The 22,227-nt window shown below is 38.0% G+C and overlaps 1 long non-coding RNA gene across 1 annotated transcript in view; it reads right to left on the bottom strand.

Annotated features, from left to right (window-relative positions):
- Positions 1-6,141: 6,141 nt before the first annotated feature.
- The window catches only part of LOC128649987 (uncharacterized), a 38,282-nt gene continuing 22,196 nt past the window's right edge, over positions 6,142-22,227 (bottom strand). Inside the window, exon 2 of the long non-coding RNA XR_008400709.1 lies at positions 6,142-7,458. This is a non-coding gene — a long non-coding RNA (uncharacterized LOC128649987). The remainder of the gene's footprint in view (positions 7,459-22,227) is intronic.

Below are 22,227 nucleotides of genomic sequence, written 5' to 3'. Positions count from 1 at the left end.
TCTGAGAGAACATGCAATTTTAAGCAACTTACTAATTTACTCCTTTTATCAATTTTTCTTTATTCTCTTTCTATCTTTATTTGAAAAACAGGAATGTGATGCATAGGAGCCGGCCCATTTTTGGTTGAGAACCTGGGTTATGCTTGCTTATTGGTGGGTAAATGTCAGCCTCCAATAAGCAAGCTCTATCCATGGTGCTGAATCTAAAATGGGATGGCTGATAAGATTTACATTCATGATTTTCAAATAAAGATAGCAAGAGAACGATGAAAATGTGATAATAGGAGTAAATTAGAAAGTTGCTTAAAATTGCATGCCCTAGCTGAATCATGAAAGAAAAAAAATGGGCTCAGTGTCCCTTTAAAGTACAACAACAGAAAACTAAAATCTAAATAGACTTTTGTTATTTTTAGTAGGCTGAAAGGTTTACAAGAGCAAATAATTTTCACCTTTTTAAACAGAAACAATCACTTTGCCTAACACTTTACTATTTCTCTATACTTTCTGTGTAACATCACTTTCCGATTTCACATCATTTTTATCTATCAGGACCATATCACTATGTGCCCCATTCAGTTTTATCAACCTGTGGCTTCCCTCTCTAGTTTCCTTGAGGGCGGCTCATATTCTCACCAAACACATAAAACATACAATAGTTTGTAAATCTGCATCAAACACACATTTGTGTAAAACAAAAATCTAAAAAAACAAAGTGCTGTTGAAAAAAATGTCTGTTTATGTGTAAAACTGGTTCTAACAAAACCCAAACATATGGGCAGCATACAGTAAACTTTTCGAGTCTTGGTGTGATCCGAATTATCTATTTTACCTGCTGGAGTATATTAAATTGGTTACAAATAACTTCTTTAGCTTTAATTTGTCTTTTGAAATAGCTAATTTAACCTGTTGTAACCCCACCTATACTAACATTTCAATACTTAAAGAGCCAGTCTAGGCCAAAATAAACTTTCATGATTCAGATAGAGCATGTCATTTTAAACAATTTTCCAATTTACTTTTATCACCAATTTTGCTTTGTTCTCTTGGTATTCTTAGTTGAAAGCTTAACCTAGGAGGTTCATATGCTAATTTCTTAGACCTTGAAGCCCACCTCTTTCAGATTGCATTTTAACAGTTTTTCACCACTAGAGGGTGTTAGTTCACATATTTCATATAGATAACACTGTGCTCGTGCACGTGAAGTAATCTGGGAGCTGGCAATGATTGGCTAGACTGCAAGTCTGTCAAAAGAACTGAAAAAAGGGGCAGTTTGCAGAAGCTAAGATACAAGATAATCACAGAGGTTAAAAGTATATTATTATAACTGTGTTGGTTATGCAAAACTGGGAAATGGGCAATAAAGGGATTATCTATCTTTTAAAACAATAAAAATTCTGGTGTAGACTGTCCCTTTAAGTATTCACCATGGAAAAGCTGCGTAAACATAACCAGGATAATAAATTACCTTCCCAGTGGGGTTATAGAGATAAGTCCTCAAATGTTAATTTTCAGTTGTTCTCTTAGGGCTAGATTTATTAAAGCCCTACGGTTGCAAGTTCTCACAAGAACTTGCTCGCCGTAATTTATCAAGCAGCGGTCACCAGACCGCCGCTTCCCTAACCTCTTCGCCACCTCTAAGGTGGCGAAATTCAATCTCCTCGGTCTAGTCAGACCGAGGAGATTGACAGCTCCTGCCCGCGCTAGATTGGCTGTGCGCGGACAGGGGGCGGGATTGCACGCAAGCGCAAAATTGCGCTTGTGTGCAATGGCGAATACCTGGGGGTAATTTCCCCCCGCCACAGGCGAGCTGAGGCGTACAGGGGCGCGTATATGCGCCCCTGTCCGCCTCGGCTTTAATAAATCTAGCCCTAAGTATACAAACAGAGATAACATAACAAGGCTTTGTATGCGTATATGTTTGTGTATAAAGAGTGATAATGTAAGGAGAACTGATATCCCTGCAAGTAAAACCCATTTGAATGGGTTGTAGTTTCAAAGAGCAAAACCATCTAGTTCATATTCAAAAAGAAACAAACAATTTCCCATTCATTTTATACTCTTCGGCTGGTATATTAGAAACCCATTAAGGAGAATAAAGTTTTACGGTATATTGTCTATTTAACTGTAAACTTACTCACAGGCTTAGTGAAGCTGCATGAATCTCATAATTGTTCACTTCTCAATGCAAACAATTAATTCCACTGTCAAGGATAACAACATCACGAAACTGCTTTCAAAACTATACAAAACAACTCAATTAAAATAGGAAAAAAAACAACTCTCTGTAAAGCAGTGCAATCTAACATACACATAAAAGGAAAAGTAAACGACAAATGAAAACGAATAAAAGCAAGACACAGAGGCAATACAGTCTTCATGAATTACATGTTTGCCTGTGATTTAGGTGAACAATCGCGATCGTGCCCCCTGAGCGCCCATTGTTTGCTCCTTGCTGTGTCTGCAAGGTTTCTGAGACGCCTCTCATTCTATCCAGCAAGACTAAGCTTCTATAACAAGACAGACATACTGTACAAATATTCTACATTTACATGAACCGTGTTTCAAGTGTGTTTCCACTATACTTGGATTGATAGGTTGAAGCGAGGCTCAGTAAACATAATCTCACCTTTACAACAAGGAGGGTGTCTATGATTCTAGTCCATAGGGTGTCTTGTGGGGTTGAAAGATATAGTGACTACAAACAAGCACACTTCTTAACATGCAGAAAGGAACAGCTGCATCAAAGTACACATAATAACCTTTCATTTCAACTGGATTGAATGGCATCTCTTCCATTTGCTTTAGAATATATGTTCATGTGGTATAAGATTTTTTTTACTTATATCATACATGGAATAATAAACTGCAAATACTTTGCAATGGTGATTCTCCGATTAGCATCCATGACTGTCCATTAGTCTGTCAGCAAAAACAATGACCATTTAATCCAAATGTGAATCACTTGCTCACCTTGTCTATACCGATCAGCTGCAACCCATGTATATATTATCAGCAAGGCCTAAGTGTATGCTGGCATCTTACTGCTTGTGTCATGCAGAAGTCATATTGTATTTTAGAACTCAGCTGTTTTGTGAAAAGGATCACACAAAGGATGGCTCTAGACCACTTGTTTTCAAACCTGTCTTCAGGCCTCCCCAACAGGCCAGGTTTTCAGAATTACCCAGGATGAGAACAGGTAAAATGGTCATGATTAATAATCAGCTGATTATTTCACCTGTGCTCCAGTACAGATATACTCAAAATGTGGCCTGTTAGGGAGGTCTGAGGACAGGTTTAAAAAACAGTGCTCTAGAGCATAACATAACATAATACAAATTCCTGACTTAAAAAGTTTCCATCTTTTACAAATATTTTATAAATATTTTCTGTTTGTGGCTTTCTAATTGTATGAAGCAGAATTGTGTTTTGTTTTTGACTATTTTCTTTCCTTATAGGCCTTTTCCCATATTTTATCAGTGCAAGATGAATAGGTAAATTGGAGTCAACTACAATTTCATTTTACAATTAAAGGAACATTACACTTAAATATGAAATGCTCAGTGTGCACGGGGCATATATACATATGTTCTGTGTGTCTGTGAACACTAACAACACTCCATATCACACAAACAGTGATAGCTTTTACTAGAAGTAGTTTTGCTAATATATGTGCATTGCAGAAAAGCTTCTATACAAAATTAAAATAAACTCATTCATTTCAATTTTTAGTGTTATGTCCCTTTAAGGCCTGTTTTTCTTGAACAGTATGCTCCCTCTGTTCCATTTGGCTAAACATTGCTGGTGACCAGAGCAGAACATTATATAAGTCTTGCAGCAAATTTCTATAGCTGACATGAAGATTTCTGAGTTGGTGTTAAAGGGATAGGAAAGTCCAATTAAACTTGCAAGGATCAGATAGAGCATGCAATTTGAAGACACTTTTAAAATCCCTTCTATTTTCAAATTTGCTTTTTTCTCTCTTGGTATCCACTGTTGAAAATGAATATGCACATATCCAACACTAGTGGGAGCTAGTTGCTGATTGGTGCCTGCATACATTTGTCTCGTATGATTGGCTAACTAGATGTGTTCAGCTAGCTGCTAGCAGTGCAATGCTGTTCCTTCAGCAAAATATAACAAGAGAATGAAGCATATTTGATAATAAAAGTAAATTTGAAAGTTGTTTTAATTCTATCCGAATCATGAATTACATTTTTGGGGTTTCCTGTCCCCAAAGCAAAATAGCAGCACAAAGCAAGTGCTTAATGTCAGCAATTAGTAGCACCTGTTAAACCTCATATCTGCAATGATATTGCATGTGATATAACCAGGGGAAGTGTTACGTTAAAGGCTTTAATCGTTTCATAAAAAATGTTATAATTGTGGCGTTGTATAGCTGTTAGTTTTAATGTTTAGGTCTGCACTAGCGTTAAAGCTGAACAATATTCTAAAGCAGCTTTGTTTTGCTTGAACTCCCCCTAATGTTAGAGAATGTAGATATCCTCATATCAGTATAAACAGTTATATAGCTTCCTGGTTAAAGGGATAGTAAAGTCAAAATTAAACTTTTATGAATCAGACAGAACATGCAATTTTAAACAACTTTCCAATTTACTTCTATTATCACATTTGCTTTGTTCTTTTGATATCCTTTGTTAAAGACTAAACCTGGGTAGGCTGAAAAGAGCTTAGGAGCATGCACGTGTCTATAGCAGTCTATGGCAGCAGTGTTTGTAACTATCTATTTCATTGCTATAAACATTGTTACAAACACTAATGTCAGATGGCTTAAAGGGATAGTAAACTCCAAAAATGGTATTGTTTAAAAAGATAGATAATCCCTTTATTTACCATTGCCCAGTTTTTCATAACCAACACAGTTATAATTATACATGTTTTAGCTCTGTAATTACATTGTATCTAAGCCTCTGCAGACTGCCCCCTTATTTCAGTTCTTTTGACAGACTTACATTTTAGCTAATTAGTGCTCACTCCTCGGTAAATTCACGTGCAATAGCTCAGTGTTATCTATATGATACACATGAACTAACACCCTCTAGTGGTGAAAAACTGTCAAAATGCATTTAGAATAGAGGCGGCCTTCAATGTCTAAGAAATTTGCATAAGAACCTCCTAGGTTTAGCTTTCAACTAAGAATACCAAGAGAACAAACCAAAATCCCATAATTAAAAAGCTTAATACAAGCTGGAAAAGATCTGATGATGCAGAAGCACAATAAATATGGTTTGTAATTTTCCTATCTTTCATTTTTTCATGTGTTTCCAGAATTTTTATAAATGTCTCACATTGAAGCATATCATTTGCCAGTTTACAGCCATGTGATCCGGCACAAACAGGAAACAGGGCTTGTAAATTTCTTATTTAAGGAATGACTACAAAGAAGCAATCTTTAATTTATGCTGCACTATATATTGTGTCATATATACTCACTAATGACTCATGAAATCACTCACAAATGACAGAATAGGTTATAAAAAGCAAACACCTAAATGTTTCATAATACTAAAACTCTCAGTCTGAAGCAATAAGGTATTGTTTCAGGATGGTAGCGTTGATTACAAATGTTACTGGACATGAGAACAAATAGATCTCAGCTCTGTCAGCGTAAATGTTAATCTGACTTGATTGTTATGGAATATTGCTCATATTTTCAGACTGCATTTAATATTGCTCATTGCAGTTTAACATATTAGGAATGCATAGCAGGCATATTTTATGTATGTTTTTTTTAGGTAATTGTAAACTGTGCCGATATGATATCAGCGGGAAAAATTTAAATAAAACAGGACAGGTATTGCCTCTAAGAAACATATTTTCCTCTACTTTATCCTTAGAGAAATATCATGATACATTAAATGACTTAAAGATTATCTTTCTATATGTTCTGAAATAATTCTGCATGATATAAATGGAGAAACTGTTATTCTTGGTCCACGGGGCCTAGTGTTTACCCTTTGTATTCGTCTGATGATTTCGAGCTCATGCTCATTCTGCTTATTAATTTAAAAGTATATTTTGGTTGGAAAAGATACCATATTGGGGAGTTTTTTCAATAAAAAAGAGAGTAGGTAATTACTGTCTGGCAAGGACTAAAATATAACAAGAGTTCAATATATAACATTTGGTTTAAGGTAATGTACTATATTTGCATTGTCACTTCTATAAGTTTAACCATTTACATAAAGATTGGGACCAGCTGAATTCACAGAGGAAAATAGTTCATCATTAAACAGCCTATAGCACATTAACTCACGATATGCATTGTATTATACCTGATCATAAGATGTGTTATTATAGACAAGTTATACTTTACAGTGAACGTCATTTCCTTTTTGTCATTATAGAGCCGTAGGGCTCCATTTGCCAAGCAGCAATTGATGCTTCCGAAGCCGTCGTTTCAGGCCTGAAACGATAGTTAAGTAGCAGCGGTCTTAAGACAGATGCTCCTTAACCGTGGCGTATTGAAATCATCCTGATCCGATAATCGGATGATTGACAGCTGGTGCAATGCTTATGCAATGTTAAATATGGACAGTGTATGCTGTCCACTTGCAGCAAGGTCTGAAGGACATGATTTGTGGTAGCGAATCATGTCTGCCTGACCAATAGTAAATGGAGCCCATAAAGTGGTAATGCATACGCACTCACTTCCACCCGCTAAAATAATCCTGAATGTATAAAGTGAAAAATATGTGAACTATAAATCTATATGTTAAAGCTCTGGAGTGCCAAAAGGTTTTCTGCATGGTCCATATCTTATAGTTCATTCCAAGTTACTACAAAGGCCTAGGGAACCAGACCAGATTCCTTCTTAACTTTAATTCCTAGACCTTTAGTTTAAGAATTCAATTGTTTCATTGTTATAGTTAATACTTAGCGTCTCCAGGCCCTAGGAAAAGCATTATAGTTAGTATTACGCATTGTAGACATACAATATTCTGACCTGGTATCCAAAGCCACAGAGCCTGGATTGGTTATAGAGTGCTGGCTAGAATATGGATACCTGAGTTGATAACCACATTGAAAAGACAGGGGCACTACGCTTTTTGGTGCAAATGTCATGCCTTTTGGCTTTGTCTCAGATATGCCTTTAAATGGATATGAACCAGGAGCAGAAGAAGCGTTGGAGGATGATTTCCAGGCTGGTGGAGGCTCTGGGAGAGTTTTCCTACGTGCAGCAGATACAACATTGGCAGAAACGGTTTCATGCATCACATGCGGCATAAAAGCATCGTCCACCAATCCCAGAGGAGATTTTGCTGCTGCTTCCCATGGTGTTATTCTCTTACCAGGTGTGTCTGGTGTAGCTGCTTGTTTACCACTGTATTCAGGAGAAGGTTCAAAAATCATTGGAGAGGTCGGTGACCTGACAGGCTGCGCACAGCTAAACGATAAACTTCTTCCAGGGAGTGAAAGTGATCGGTAGTCATCTCTTTCCTAGGAACAAAGACAATAATAAATCATACACAGCAAAGTAGTTTAACAATACTCAAATATAAAAGAAATCATGTCATAAATAACTACAGCTCACTCTAATTGTACCCCCAGGGCTGGACTGGAAATAAAAAGCAGCCCTGAAAATATTTTCTGTTGACTCACTATGCGCACATCCCATTTTTCTCAAAAGGGATTACTGGGATACTCCTTCCCCCAATATTTTGTTTCAGATTTATATTATATTAGTTTGTATTTAAAAAAAGTTCCAGATTGTTGTTATATGCACTCTAAAGCCCAATTGCATCCATTAATAACCCTTTTAAATTGTAGCTTTCCAGCCCCAGCTACTGCAGCCCACCGGGAAATCTCCTGGTACCCTGGTAGGCCAATCCAGCCTTGCTTTTGTTCAGATCATGGGCCCAATTCTAAAAAAAGACTCTGGGCTGGTGAGATACTGTAAGATTCCCTCATCGATATAAAGCCACGTTTTAACACGAAAACAGGGCATCTCGCTAAGGGGCGTATACTGCATTTTTATATGGGAAGGAGATGCATACATTACAAAAATGCATAATGAAAATCATAATTTAAAAATCATACAAAATGAATAATTGAACCATTCACACAAAAACACTCATGAAAAAATTGTATTGTTAAGGAGCATCAGAAATCGTAACAAAATTGTTGTTGAAAAATTATATTCTATCAAAAATGTAAAATTTGTATATAAATTACACAGGAATAAATCGTATTAACTTTGTACCGCATAAATCGTAATTTAAGTACACTGGATGAGCAAAAAACAAACAAACAAGAAATTTGTACTTAAAACTACAAAATGTAATTGTTGTTTTTTAGTAACATGGGCTAAACATGGGTGAAACATGGGTGTATATAAACTTGTTTCTCAAATCCTAGCGTAATTCTGAAAACATTTTCGCACTACAGTTTTTTCATTCACTCATCTTTTTTTTCTTACCAGTTAAAAGGTGGCGAGCTATTATCAAAATACTCAAAACACTAATTACTCTGAAAGGAATAACAGTGAAGTTAAGGTACAATGTACTATAAAGAGCATCATTTGTTTTGCATTAGGCGTAATATTCAAGTTTAAAAACAAACCAGTTTCTCCCTGGCGTGGAAAACCACGTCTAGACCTGCACATTTTTTAGAATCGGCCACTATGTGATGTCTACATTTAAACATTCATGTATTTGCATTAAACTTCATGATTCAGATAGAGCATGCAATTTTAAGTAACTTTCTAATTTACTCCTATTAGCAATTTAAGTTTGTTCTTTTGCTATCTTTATTTGAAAAAGCAAGAATGGAAGCTTAGGAGCCGGACCATTTTTGGTTCAGCACCTGGGTAGCGCTGGCTGATTGGTGGCTAAATGTAATCCACCAATCAGCAAGCACTACCCACGGTGCCTAATCAAAAATGGGCTGGGTCCTAATCTTACATTATTTTTCAAATAAAGATACCAAGAGAATGAAGAACAATCGATAATAGGAGTAACTTAGAAAGTTGTTTAAAAATGCATGCTCTATCTAAATCATGAAATATTAATTTTCACTTGAGTATCCCTTTAAGATACATTATAATCTAAAGGTAATTTACCTGAAATATGTTAGTTTTTAATTATACAGCAAGATGCTGTATATTCATGGCTATAACATTTAATTTTTTTGGTAAATGAATCACATTAATCCACTCACAATGCCATACTCTCCCAGAGGATTATGTCAGATTATTTTGGATACATTTTCTATCTTAAATATATTATCACATATTATTAGTTTTATAGTTAACTGTCGGGTAGATTACGAGTTTTGCGTTAGAGGCTGTGCGGTGCTAACGAACAGTTTATTCTCACCGCTCACTTACATACAGCTCTGGTATTACGGGTTTTTACAAACCAGACAAGAAGTGAGCGTTGAGCAAAATTTTGCTCATTACCGCCCTCCAATACCAGCGCTGCTTAAGTGAGCGGTGAGCTGGTGTAACATGCTCGTGCACGATTTCCCCATAGGAATCAACGGGGAGAGCCAGCTGAAAAAAAGTCTAACACTTGCAAAAAAGCAACGTAAAGCTCCTTAACGCAGCCCCATTGATTCCAATGGGGAAATAAAATTTATGTCTACACCTAACACCCTAACATGAACCCGAGTCTAAACACCCCTAGTCTTACACTTATTAACCCCTAATCTGCCGCCCCCGACATCGCTGCAACCTACATTATAATATTAACCCCTAATCTGCCGCTCCGGACACCGCCGCCATCTACATTATACTTATGAACCCCTAATCTGCTGTCCCCAACATCGCTGACACCTACATTATATTTATTAACCCCTATTCTGCCTTCCCCAATGTCGCCGCAACCTACCTACACTTCTTAACCCCTAATCTGCTGCACCCAACGTCGCCGCCACTATAATAAACATATTAACCCCTAAACCGCCACACTCCCGCATCACGAACATTAGTTAAAGATTATTAACCCATAATCTGCCGGCCCTAACATCGCCGCCACCTACCAACATTTATTAACCCCTAGTCTGCCGCCCCAAAGTTGCCGCCACTATATTAAAGTTATTAACCCCTAAACCTAAGTCTAAACCTAAGCCTAACACCCCTAACTTAAATATAATTTAAATAAATCTAAATAAAATTACTATAATTAACTAAAGTATTCCTATTTAAATCTAAATACTTACCTATAAAATAAACCCTAAGCTAGTTACAATATAACTAATAGTTACATTGTATCTATCTTAGGTTTTATTTTTATTTTACAGGGAAGTTTGTATTTATTTTAACTAGCTAGAATAGTTATTAGTTATTAACTATTTAATAACTACCTAGTTAAAATAAATACAAAAGTACCTGTAAAATAAAACCTAACCTAAGTTACAATTACACCTAACACTACACTATAATTAAATTAATTCCCTAAATTAAATACAATTAAATAAAATTATCTAAAGTACAAAAAACAAACAAACACTAAATTACAGAAAATAATAAACAAATTACAAGATTTTTAAACTAATTATACCTAATCTAACCCCCCTAACAAAAAAAAAAACGCCCCCCCAAAATAAAAAAAGCCCTACACTACACTAAATTACAAATAGGCCTTAAAAGGGCCTTTTGCGGGGCATTGCCCCAAAGTAATCAGCTCTTTTACCTGTAAAAAAAATTACAAATCCCCCCCAACATTAAAACCCACCACCCACACAACCAACCCTACTCTAAAACCCACCCTATACCCTCTTAAAAAAACCTAACACTAACCCCTTGAAGATCACCTTACCGGGAGAAGTCTTCATCCAACCGAGCCAAAGTCCTCTCAACGAAGCCGGGAGAAGTCTTCATCCAAGCCGAGCGAAGTGATCCTCCAGACAGGCAGAAGTCTTCATCCAGACGGCATCTTCTATCTTCATCCATCCGGCGCGAAGCGGGTCCATCGGCCAATAGGATTTTTTCTACCTTAATTCTGACTTGAAAGGACGCCATCTTGGATGACGTCACTTAAAGGAACCGTCATTTAGTAAGAAGACTTCATTGGAAGAGGATGCTCCGCGCCGGATGGATGAAGATAGAAGATGCCGTCTGGATGAAGACTTCTGCCCGTCTGGAGGACCACTTCGCCCGGCTTGGATGAAGACTTCTCCCGGCTTCGTTGAGGACTTTGGCCCGGTTGGATGAAGGCTTCTCCTGGTAAGGTGATCTTCAAGGGGTTAGTGTTAGGTTTTTTTTAAGGGGTATTGGGTGGGTTTTAGAGAAGGGTTGGTTGTGTAGGTGGTGGGTTTTAATGTTGGGGGGGATTTGTAATTTTTTTTACAGGTTAAAGAGCTGATTAATTTGGGGCAATGCCCCGCAAAAGGCCCTTTTAAGGGCAACTTGTAATTTAGTGTAGGGTAGGGCTTTTTTTATTTTTGGGGGGCTTTTTTATTTTGTTAGGGGGATTAGATTAGGTGTAATTAGTTTAAAAATCTTGTAATTTGTTTATTATTTTCTGTAATTTAGTGGGGGGGTTTGTACTTTAGATCATTTTATTTAATTGTATTTAATTTAGGGAATTAATTTAATTATAGTGTAGTGTTAGGTGTAATTGTAACTTAGGTTAGGTTTTATTTTACAGGTACTTTTGTATTTACTTTAACTAGGTAGTTATTAAATAGTTAATAACTATTTAATAACTATTCTACCTAGTTAAAATAAATACAAACTTGCCTGTAAAATAAAAATAAATCCTAAGCTAGATACAATGTAACTATTAGTTATATTGTAGCTAGCTTAGGGTTTATTTTATAGGTAAGTATTTAGTTTTAAATAGGAATAATTTAGTGAATGATAGTTATATTTATTTAGATTTATTTAAATTATATTTAAGTTAGGGGGTGTTAGGGTTAGGGTTAGACTTAGATTTAGGGGTTAATAACTTTAATATAGTGGCGGTGATGTTAGGGGCGGCAGATTAGGGGTTAATAATATTTAACTAGTGTTTGCGAGGCAGGAGTGCGGCGGTTTAGGGGTTAATATATTTATTATAGTGGCGGCGATGTCCGGTTCGGCAGATTAGGGGTTAAAAAATTTATTTTAGTGTTTGCGATGCGGGAGGGCCTCGGTTTAGGGGTTAATAGGTAGTTTATGAGTGTTAGTGTATTTTTTAGCACTTTAGTTAAGAGTTTTATGCTACGGCGTTGTAGTGTAAAACTCTTAACTACTGACTTTAAAATGTGGTACCAGTCTTGACAGGAGAGGGTCTACCGCTCACTTTTTGTCAGACTGGTAATACCGGCGCTATGCAAGTCCCATTGAAAAAAGAGGATACGAAATTTACGTAAGTGGATTTGCGGTATTTCCAAGTCTGGCCAAAAAAGTGAGCGGTGAGCCTGTACCTGCAAGAGTTGTAATGCCAGCGGCATTAAAAAGCAGCGTTAGGACCGGTTAACGCTGCTTTTTAAGCCTAACGCACAACTCGTAATCTAGCCGTGTGAATTTGTGTCTGCAGAAATAACATGCCCCTTTTTCTTAGCAATTTTTTTTTATAAAATAAACATACAGAGTTGAGAAATAGACACAATCATAAAAGAAAACATTTGGGTTTTAGATAGAGCATACCATTTTCAGATTTACTTTTATTATCAAGTTTGCTTCATTCTCTTGGTATCATTTGTTATAGTAGAACAATGCTGTACTGGAGCCTAACTGAACACATTGGGTAACATGGTGATAAGCAGCTTGCTCATAGTAGTGCATTACTTCTAAGCCTACCTATATATGCTTTTCAATAATGGATACCAAGAGAATGAATCAAATTAGATAAGAGAAAGAAAGTGGAAAATTGTTGATAATTGCATGTTCTTTCTGAATCATGAAAGTTTAATTCTGAATTTACTATTTATTTAAAGGGACATAATACCCATGTGCTAAATCACTTGAAAGTGATGCAGCATAGCTGTAAACAGCTGTCAAAAACATCTGAACATCTCTATGTAAAAAATGAAGATATTTTACCTCAAAATGTCTTCAGTTTATAAGACTAAGTGCACTGGTAACAGTTAAACTTCAGCTACTGTCCAGCTGCAAGTTAGGGGAAAAAAACAATAGCCAATCAGCATCAGCAGTGCTGAGGTCATGCATTGCTTTGCTGTGATCTCATGAGATTTCACTGAAATCTTATGAGATTTCACTGTAATCTTCCTTAAACTGAATAGAGAAATAACATGACTGTGCCTGCACATGCTAGATGCATGCTCGTTTTTAAGTCCCTTTACAATAAGGCATGACATTTTGAGATAAATATCTTCCTTTTTTAAATAGAGATGTTCAGAAGAAATTTTCTAGTCAGCTTTTCAAAGTTATGCTGCATCACTTTCAAGTGCTTCAACATTTGGGAATCATTTCCCTTTAATGCCATTACCAGCCCATACTAAGTTTCAGCTCACTGAATAGAAGATTGTTTGGAGTAGAATAGATCTGCACAAGGACCAAAGTATAATTGTTTTAGTTAAATGAAACTATTTAAATTGTTATTATTAAGGTAATGGCTAATTTTCTAATTTTCTTTTGTTAAATTAAACTATTTAAATTGTTATTATTAACGTAATCATTATTTTCTACTTCCAATAAAGTACAGTTGAAAAGTTCAAATATGAATGATTAAAGGGATAGTAAACCTTAAAAATAATGTTATATAATTCTGCACATAGTGCAGAATTATATAACATTATATTAGCGCAAACGTTTTAAAACAAAATTTCCCCTTTGAATTTTAAAAACCCCCCAGCTGTTTTACATACCCGCTCTCTGTGATCTTCTGAGCGGGTCTGTTTTTTTCAAACAGCGCATCGGGCCAGCTGTATAGTTACAGCCCGGCCCGACCGCGCCATAGCACTAAGTGCAGCTCGCTCCTGCGCTGTCAGACAACAGGAGTGAGCTGCACTTAGTGCTATGGCGCGGTTGGGCCGGGCTGTGACTATACAGCTGGCCCGATGCGCTGTTTGAAAAAAAACAAACCCGCTCAGAAGATCACAGAGAGCGGGTCTGTAAAACAGCTGTTTTTTTAAAAAATTCAAAGGGGAAATTTTGTTTTAAAACGTTTGCGCTAATATAATGTTATATAATTCTGCACTATGTGCAGAATTATATAACATTATTTTTAATGTTTACTGACACTTTAACCTTTTAAACTAGAGATAGTTCACCTCTCAATAATTTCATAAATTTCAATTATTTATCTATGCATATCTAATGATATATAACCAAATCAGTAATGATTTGATATGCCCAGAAAAATAATAGTTATTATTCTAAAAATGAAAACCATGATTTAAATTGGTCTTACTGACTAGTGATTTAAATCGTGATTTAACTTATGATTTAAATCAACTTAATTTAAATCAAATCCACTCTGTATCAGAGTCTTGTTTCACCAATAATATTTTGTAAAAGCTTTCATATATTTTCTTGACAACATACTCAAATGCCATCATTGTTTCAAAACAAAATCATAAATGTAATAATTACATTGTATATTGCTAAATCTCCCACTTGTGTCTCTAACCGTCCATGTCTGTTTCATATAAAACACAATTTCCCCTTAATTAAATGGGCAATAACCTCATGTCAGCTGCCAGAAGATTAAAAGAGCAGGTTTAAAACATTACAAAGTTCAGTTTTAATTACAAAACAAGTGATCTTAAAACTTGAAAATGTCCTGCTGTTTGGCAGCACAAACTAGATGCCCTTTTCCCCTTCCATCACATCATGCAGGCTTGGCTGCTCCCCACCCTCCTTAGCAATTTAGTGTAGTGCTGTAATTTGTGCAGCTGTATCAATTGAATTCCTGGGTCTCACATCATCTGACATCTCTGTTTCAGCGTATATTTATCAAGGAAACATTGTTTACCTTATTTACAAGCATTAATACATTGGTATCCCTATAGTATTGTGGCAAATACACCATATTCAGCTGCTACAAATGTCATTTTCTTTTGGTTATATATCTGGCGTTTTACTTAAAGGGACAGTCAACACCAAAATTGTTATTGTTTAAAAAGATAGATAACGCCATTACTACCCATTCTCCAGCTTTGCACAACCAACACTGTTATAGTAATATACTTTATAACATTTAAACCTCTAAATTTCTGCCTGTTTCCAATCCACTACAGACAACCTCTTATCATGTTTTTTTATTAGCTTTTTACAACAAGATACTGCTAACCCATGTCAGCCATATAGAAAACATTGTGCTCTCTCCCATGGAGTTGTCGATGACACTGCCCTAATTGGCTAAAATGCAAGTCAATAGATAATAAATAAATAGCCCTGTGATCAGGAGGCTGCCAAAAGAGGCTTGGATACAAGATAATCAAAGAGGTAATTGTATATTAATTTAACCATGTTGGCTGCGCAAAACTGGGGAATGGGTAATAAAGGGATTATCTATCTTTTTAAAGGGAAATGAAACCCACATGTTTTATTTCATGATTCAGATAGAGCATGCAATATTAAGCAACTTTCTAATTTACTCTTATTATCAATTTTTCTTCGTTCTCTTGGTGTCTATATTTGAAAAAGCACGAATGTAAGTTTAGAAGCCGGCCCATTTTTAGTCCAGCACCCTGGGTAATGCTTGCTGATTGGTGGCTACATTAAGCCACCAATCAGCAAGCGCTACCAAGGTGCTGAACCAAAAATGAGCCGGTTACATTCCTGCTTATCAAATAAAGATACCAAGAGAAAGTTGCTTAAAATTGCTGCTCTATCTGAATCATGAAAGAAACCATTTGGGTTTCATTTCCCTTTAAACAATAACATTTTGGAAGTAGACTGTCCCTTTAAACTGCAGATGAGGCCGTTGTACAAAAGCTTTATAATTAGGTTTTAAAGATGAAACATCTTGATCAATTTATTTGAAAATCTAAACCCCAATCACTGGGTTAACCCATTACTTAATTCTCTTTCTTACATGAATTTGTAAAGAACTTCTCATCACTTTTAATTTATTACACTTAAATTGACATAAAACCCAAATTGTTTCTTGCATGATTCAGATAGAACAAACAATTTTAAACGACTTTGCAATTTACTTCAATTATCAAATTTTCTGTTTTTTTTTTGTTTAAAAGCAGGATGGTGAGTTGAGGAGTGTGCGAGTCTACAGTACTATATAGCAACAGTTTTGCAACCATGTTATACAATAGCAAGAGCACTAGTAGAAGTCATGTCGTTTTTCAGATATAGAGACATCTCTTCAACAAAGAATAACATTAAAACAAAGCAAATTTGATAACAGAAGTAAATTGTATTCTCTATCTGAATTATGAAAGAAAGAAAAAACGAGTTTCATGTCCCTTTAAAGATTAGTAATATAAATGGTAAATTAACTTTAATAGCAGCAGACTTTAGAGAAATTATACCCAAGGTGTTGTTCATATTCATTTAGATCCCTATAATTGTGATTTTAGTTAGCTTTCCTTCATATGAATGGATTATCCTAGAAATATGATAATAATTTGGAAAATATATTAGGGATTTGGATTGTTTTCCCTAGAGTATTACAGGAAATAGATTGGTCATATTTTAAATATTGTTTTAATGAGTTTTTACTCTAGCTTTTGTATGATTACTCCCTAGCATTTATATAAAAAGTATCTTTATTTTTGATAAAATGTCTTTTTTCTGGTATACATTTTTCTGTTTAGCACTTCTCCCTAATAAGCTTATTTGCATTATACATTTGATGTCAAACATATTTTAGGTTTAGAATAATCTGTTGTAATTGATTTGGTTGTTATGTAGTGTTAAATGGATATTAAAGATCCAGTGTTAGCCAGACAGCAATCTATTCCTAGGGATAAATTATGCAAAAACATTTAGCTCCGATAAGTTTTTAATTGCACAGGTTTAACATACATTTTCAGTCTTTAACCCCTTAATTGGTTGTTAAGGTTGTTTTTTGGGTGTAATAGGGTGGGTCTTGTTGCGAGTAGCAAGACGACGCTATTAGACCCTCCCTCCTGCAGACTTGTAATAATAGCGCGGTCTTGCAACCAATTTACCCACCAAGCGCTACCCAGGTGCTGAACCAAGAATGGACCAGCTCCCAAGCTTACATTCTTGCTTTTAAAAAAAAATGTAAAATATGCTTACCTGATCATTTTCTTTTCTTCTGACAGGAAGAGTCCACAGCTGCATTCATTACTTTTGGGAAATACAAAACCTGGCCACCAGGAGGAGGCAAAGACACCCCAGCCAAAGACTTAAATACCTTCCCCACTTCCCTCATCCCCCAGTCATTATGCCAAGGGGTGAAAAAGGTGCCAGAAGAACAAAAAATGACTGCCGTCTCATAGACATAACGCGAGCGGGAGCTGTGGACTCTTCCCGTCAGAAGAAAAGAAAATGATCAGGTAAGCATAATTTATGTTTTTCTTCTTAAACGGGAAGAGTCCACAGCTGCATTCATTACTTTTGGGAAAACAATACCCAAGCTAGCGGACACTGAATGCAAACAAAGGGTGGGTACAAAAAAGGCGGCCACTTTGAAAGGCACCCCAGCCTGAAATTACCTGACACCCTATAAAAATAATAAATGACACAGGTAAAACCCCGAAGCCCAGGTAACTGCACATCAGTTACACAACCAGCAAAGCCGAGCTAGAGACCACTCAGCCCCAGAGTCTGTCGAGCACAATAAGCCTCCAAGGAGCCAGCCCCACAGCCCTTGACTCCAATGAAGAGTTCCCTGTTGCATTGTATCAAGTCAAAACCTGCAGATTAGGCAAGCATAGACAGCAGAGTCAGGATAACTATCCCAGCAGCTAGCAAAGAGCTCTCCAAGAGAACACCAAGCCATCTGAACAGGAACTCACAATGACCAGCTTCCAGGTAGGAAAGCTGACCCAGCCATCGTGGAACCCAGACCACCGAAGAGGTGCAGAAAAAAATCGACAACAGCCCTCAGAATACCAGGCTCCAAGGAGCCTTCCCTCCCAGTACCAGACACCGTTAGAAAAGAGGAGGACATCAAAAGTCCTCCCACCAAAGGGGAGGACAGACTCAAGAAGAAAATGGTCAACAATGCATAGAGTAACCGATCCCCGAACTTCCCTCCAGGGTAATGGTCCCAGCCCAAAGGCTAGTTAAAGACCGAACACAAGAGTCCCAGACCTCAGGAAGAAAAAAAGGACGGATCTATGAGGAGCAAAACCCCAGAGTAGAACTCTGACTGCCACTAAAAAGTCATGCTACCGTGAGTCAGGACAAACTTCATGCTCGGGTACAAGACCCCCTACACTGCTGTCTTTCACAAAAAGGAACACTTCCCAAAAGAAGAGAGTTCTCAGACCCCCAGCATCTAAATATCAGAATCCAACAATGAACAGGAGCCTTACAAGGGTTCAAACCCCCAGCCTACTGCTGCAGGAACGGTGGAACCAGTCACTACTCCACATGTCCTTTTCCAGGATTCTGAAAACTCAAGAAGGGAAAAACCCCTACAAGGCAAGAAAAACAAGGACCCACAGGTCATCACTGATACTGAGGTAACTCCAAATCAGGAGAACACACAAGAACCCATCCCCCACTCTAGGAGAGAAGGGAACTAAAGCAATGGAAACCACCATACCATAAAGGCGAGACCCCTCGGCCAATATCGCCAACCCAGTTGAAGAGACACCTGGAGTCTACAGGAACATCAAATGGGCCAGAAGACCAGTAGGCATCCATCACAGAGACCTAGAACCTAAGCCTCAGGCAGAAAGGAATCTCTCATGAAAAAACAACAACACCCCTTCAAAGGGACACACGGAACCACAACACCTAAGGTAAGACCAAACTGTCCACACCCGTTCCAGGGAGAGACATGGTCCTAGGCCAGAGTCCTCAAAAAATGGAATCGATCGAAGAATCTAACTTCCTGAGGAACACTAAGCTGCCTCCTATGATTAGGAGCGCACCATCTAAAGTCCGTAGACTTGGCGACCAAGCAACAGCCTCAAAGTCAAGAGTCTGAAAGAACTCCTGACCAGTTTAAGAATTCGGCACACAGTGCTCCTGGATCGCAAGGAAAAATCTCAAAGACAAGCTTAACCACGTGTTACACACGCTGGCAAGGGAACAACCAGCACCCGAAGGTGGATGTGAACCCTGGACCCTTTGGTTACCTTCCCAGTAAGCTAGATGTAAACCACCCTCCATGAAGCCCCAACGGAGCATTGAGGATAAATGGTCATCTATCTGATTCCAGAAGGGCGACCGTCTGTAACCGACCTCGACCCTTCACTGTTAAGCCCCAAGGCTAGATTTGCAACAAGATCACAGATAACACCCGAGCATCGAAGACCATGGTCAGATAAAGGGTAGATCCTATATAGAAGAGACAACAGCCTCCAGAGATCCTTGCAGGATCGATCTTCCAAAAACCCGTTTAACAGGGTAAAAGCTGGAAGCCTCGCAGCTCCCCACAGAAGGCAGGGAAATCTCTCTACCTCTTAGAGTAACGCAACTCTGAGCAAAGGAAGAAGGACATGCCCACACTTCCAGACGACCAGATGACCCACCCAAGGCAAGAAGGAAGGCGACTCCGCCACCGCAAAACAATGTTATTAGGCTAAAGAGTCAGTATCCGGAAGAACCTCAAGTGAAGATACAAATTGTTCACCACAGAGGTCATTCACATCTCCCAACTCCAAAGGAATGGAAACTACGGTTCTGAGTACCCAGGGATCTGTAAGTACTATGATGACGTCTGAAAAGACAGATCCATATCCCAGGCGAGTAGCCAGAAAAAAACAACCTTAGATCAACACTCACAACCCTCCATTCAGAAGCGTTGTTTCTACAGACTAGGCCTCATACTTCGAAATAGGATCCAAGCCCGTCCATATCAATAGGCCAAGTGACATTCAGAATCCAACAGGATTAAATCAGCACCACGAGGGTGACATGAACCCAAGTAACAGCAGAAAAGCATCCGACCAGTACCTGCCTGGTATAAGTACACTCCAGAACTGTCCAAGGTCCAAGAAAATTCACCCCAAAGGTTGGATAAATGAACTAGATAACATAATTCTGTTATTTAAAAAGTGCGTAACTCCCGTGGAAATGCCCAAGCACCCACAAAATTGCAAGTATCAGTTCCAGAGAAGAACGTTTTCAAAACCGAAATCTATCAGACATGAGCTTAAGCAAAAACAAATAAAACACATCTATCCAGATCAAAATAAAAGGAAGGCAGCACCCGCGGGTGAACGCCAACGGGACCAGACGATCACAGGCCCCATTCACCCAAGCTCAGAACTGGAACCAAAACATAAAGAAAAAAAGTAAAATTGAGACGTTAAGGAGATTAGCTTCATCCCAAACGTCATATCCAATTTGCCATCCAGCATCTAAGGCTTCGGATCCCTTGGCCCACTAGGACTGGGATCCTTTAAAATCGCCAAAACCTGTCTTAAAAGAACACAAAGACGTGCCAGCCTATAACAGAAGGCAAAATCATCCCTCGCCGGATCAATGAAAGACCCTAGCCCCGATGTTGCGGCCCCTGAAGCCTAAGAGGCCAACACTTCCCCAGGAGGCCGAACTGAATGAGGCGATCCCATGCCCGATGGGCCCTGGTTAACAGAACACAGACAGTATCTTAGAAATATTTCACTTGGGAGATATAAATGAGTCAGCGCCATAGAAATGGCCATGCAGAACCATGGAGGAAATAAGCCACCCTCCGGAGAAGGAGTAAAGGCCATAGGGACACCTGCTTGCGTAGCTGAGAAAGGGTCTGGGGCATACGCCTCACGGGACATGGAAACCTCGGAGGCGGATGACTCAACGCACTCTAAGCTCCCTGATTCGGGAGAAAAGAGTACTCTAGAATGGCAATCGGAACATAACTGATGGGCATTGATTACCCGGGTAATTTCATATTCATCACAAGACGCATTCTCCCTATCGGAGACATCTGTGTCTAAGATATCAGAATCCTCCATAATCTTGGGATTACAAAAATGACAAACACTAACTGGCACCCTTTTTACACCCCCAATGGCTGGGGCATTTACCACCACCTGTGAACCAGACAACACACAAGCTAGACTCTCTCTGTCACCACACAGTCAGTATACGGAAGTGAGAAACAACGTAACCGCACCCATCACGTGGTGCACTGTGCCACTCACAAAAAGAATGCGCAATCTCAAGAGATCACGTCATTAAGATAAGGCCGTTATGTTCAGTAAAAGCCATGAGCCTAGGTATTGCTACACATTAGCAGATAGAACCATATAACAAACATGATTAAAGTCCCCTCTGTTCAATAACCCCCCTCAGGAGATATTAACCCATGAATCCTTATTAAGATAAAAGGAGTCCCACTGGGACCCTACCTTGTTTCGTTAACATTACATTCACATATCAAAATAAAATGAAACAATCTTACTGGAATCTACGCCGTGGAACAGAAACATGGCCCTTCAAGTGTGACAGATAGTAGTCTCGCTTCTGACATGGACTTGAGTAAATAAAGGCAGGCAGCGAAACTCGTCAACGCTGATTGCCAAGGAGCTGTTAATATGAGTCAGGATGGTTTCGCAGGAAAACTCTGCCTGCATCTCCGGACTCTAACTTTCATCCATGCTCTCACTGAGAGGTTGACAGGATTACTTAAAACTCCAGTCCCATTTCGAAGAGTACTACCCTCCATAAGAGACTATCTCAAACTTCTGACACTTCTCTGCCAACCTCCTAAGACGAAAGGCAAAGAAGGACTGGGGGATGAGGGAAGTGGGGGAGGTATTTTTGCCTCCTCCTGGTGGCCAGGTTCTGTATTTCCCAAAAGTAATGAATGCAGCTGTGGACTCTTCTCGTTTAAGAAGAAAAATATAGCAAGAGATCAAAGAAAAATTGATAATAGGAGAAAATTATATAGTTGCTTAAAATTGCATGCTCTATCTGAATCACAAATCACAAAAGAAACAATTTGGGTTTAGTATCCCTTTAAGAAATTAGTTACCTTACTCATCAAACTTTCAGATCAGAACAGAAAAAAATCCTATTCTGTACTTTACTGTCTATAGTAACACAATACAGGATATTTGTACAGAGACAACACATCTTGTCCTAACTAAAGGTGCATAATAATATCAAGTCTCATTATCAATATCTACAAACTAGACTTAGGAAGGACTAGTTAGTGATGTCTGTTGCCACAGATTATTACATGCTGGTGTTTAGCTTTGTATTTTGAT

Source organism: Bombina bombina, chromosome 2 (genome assembly GCF_027579735.1).
Source record: "Bombina bombina isolate aBomBom1 chromosome 2, aBomBom1.pri, whole genome shotgun sequence".
In the NCBI taxonomy this organism is placed as follows: Eukaryota; Metazoa; Chordata; class Amphibia; order Anura; family Bombinatoridae; genus Bombina; species Bombina bombina.
This window is presented reverse-complemented; position numbering and strand designations above follow the sequence as displayed.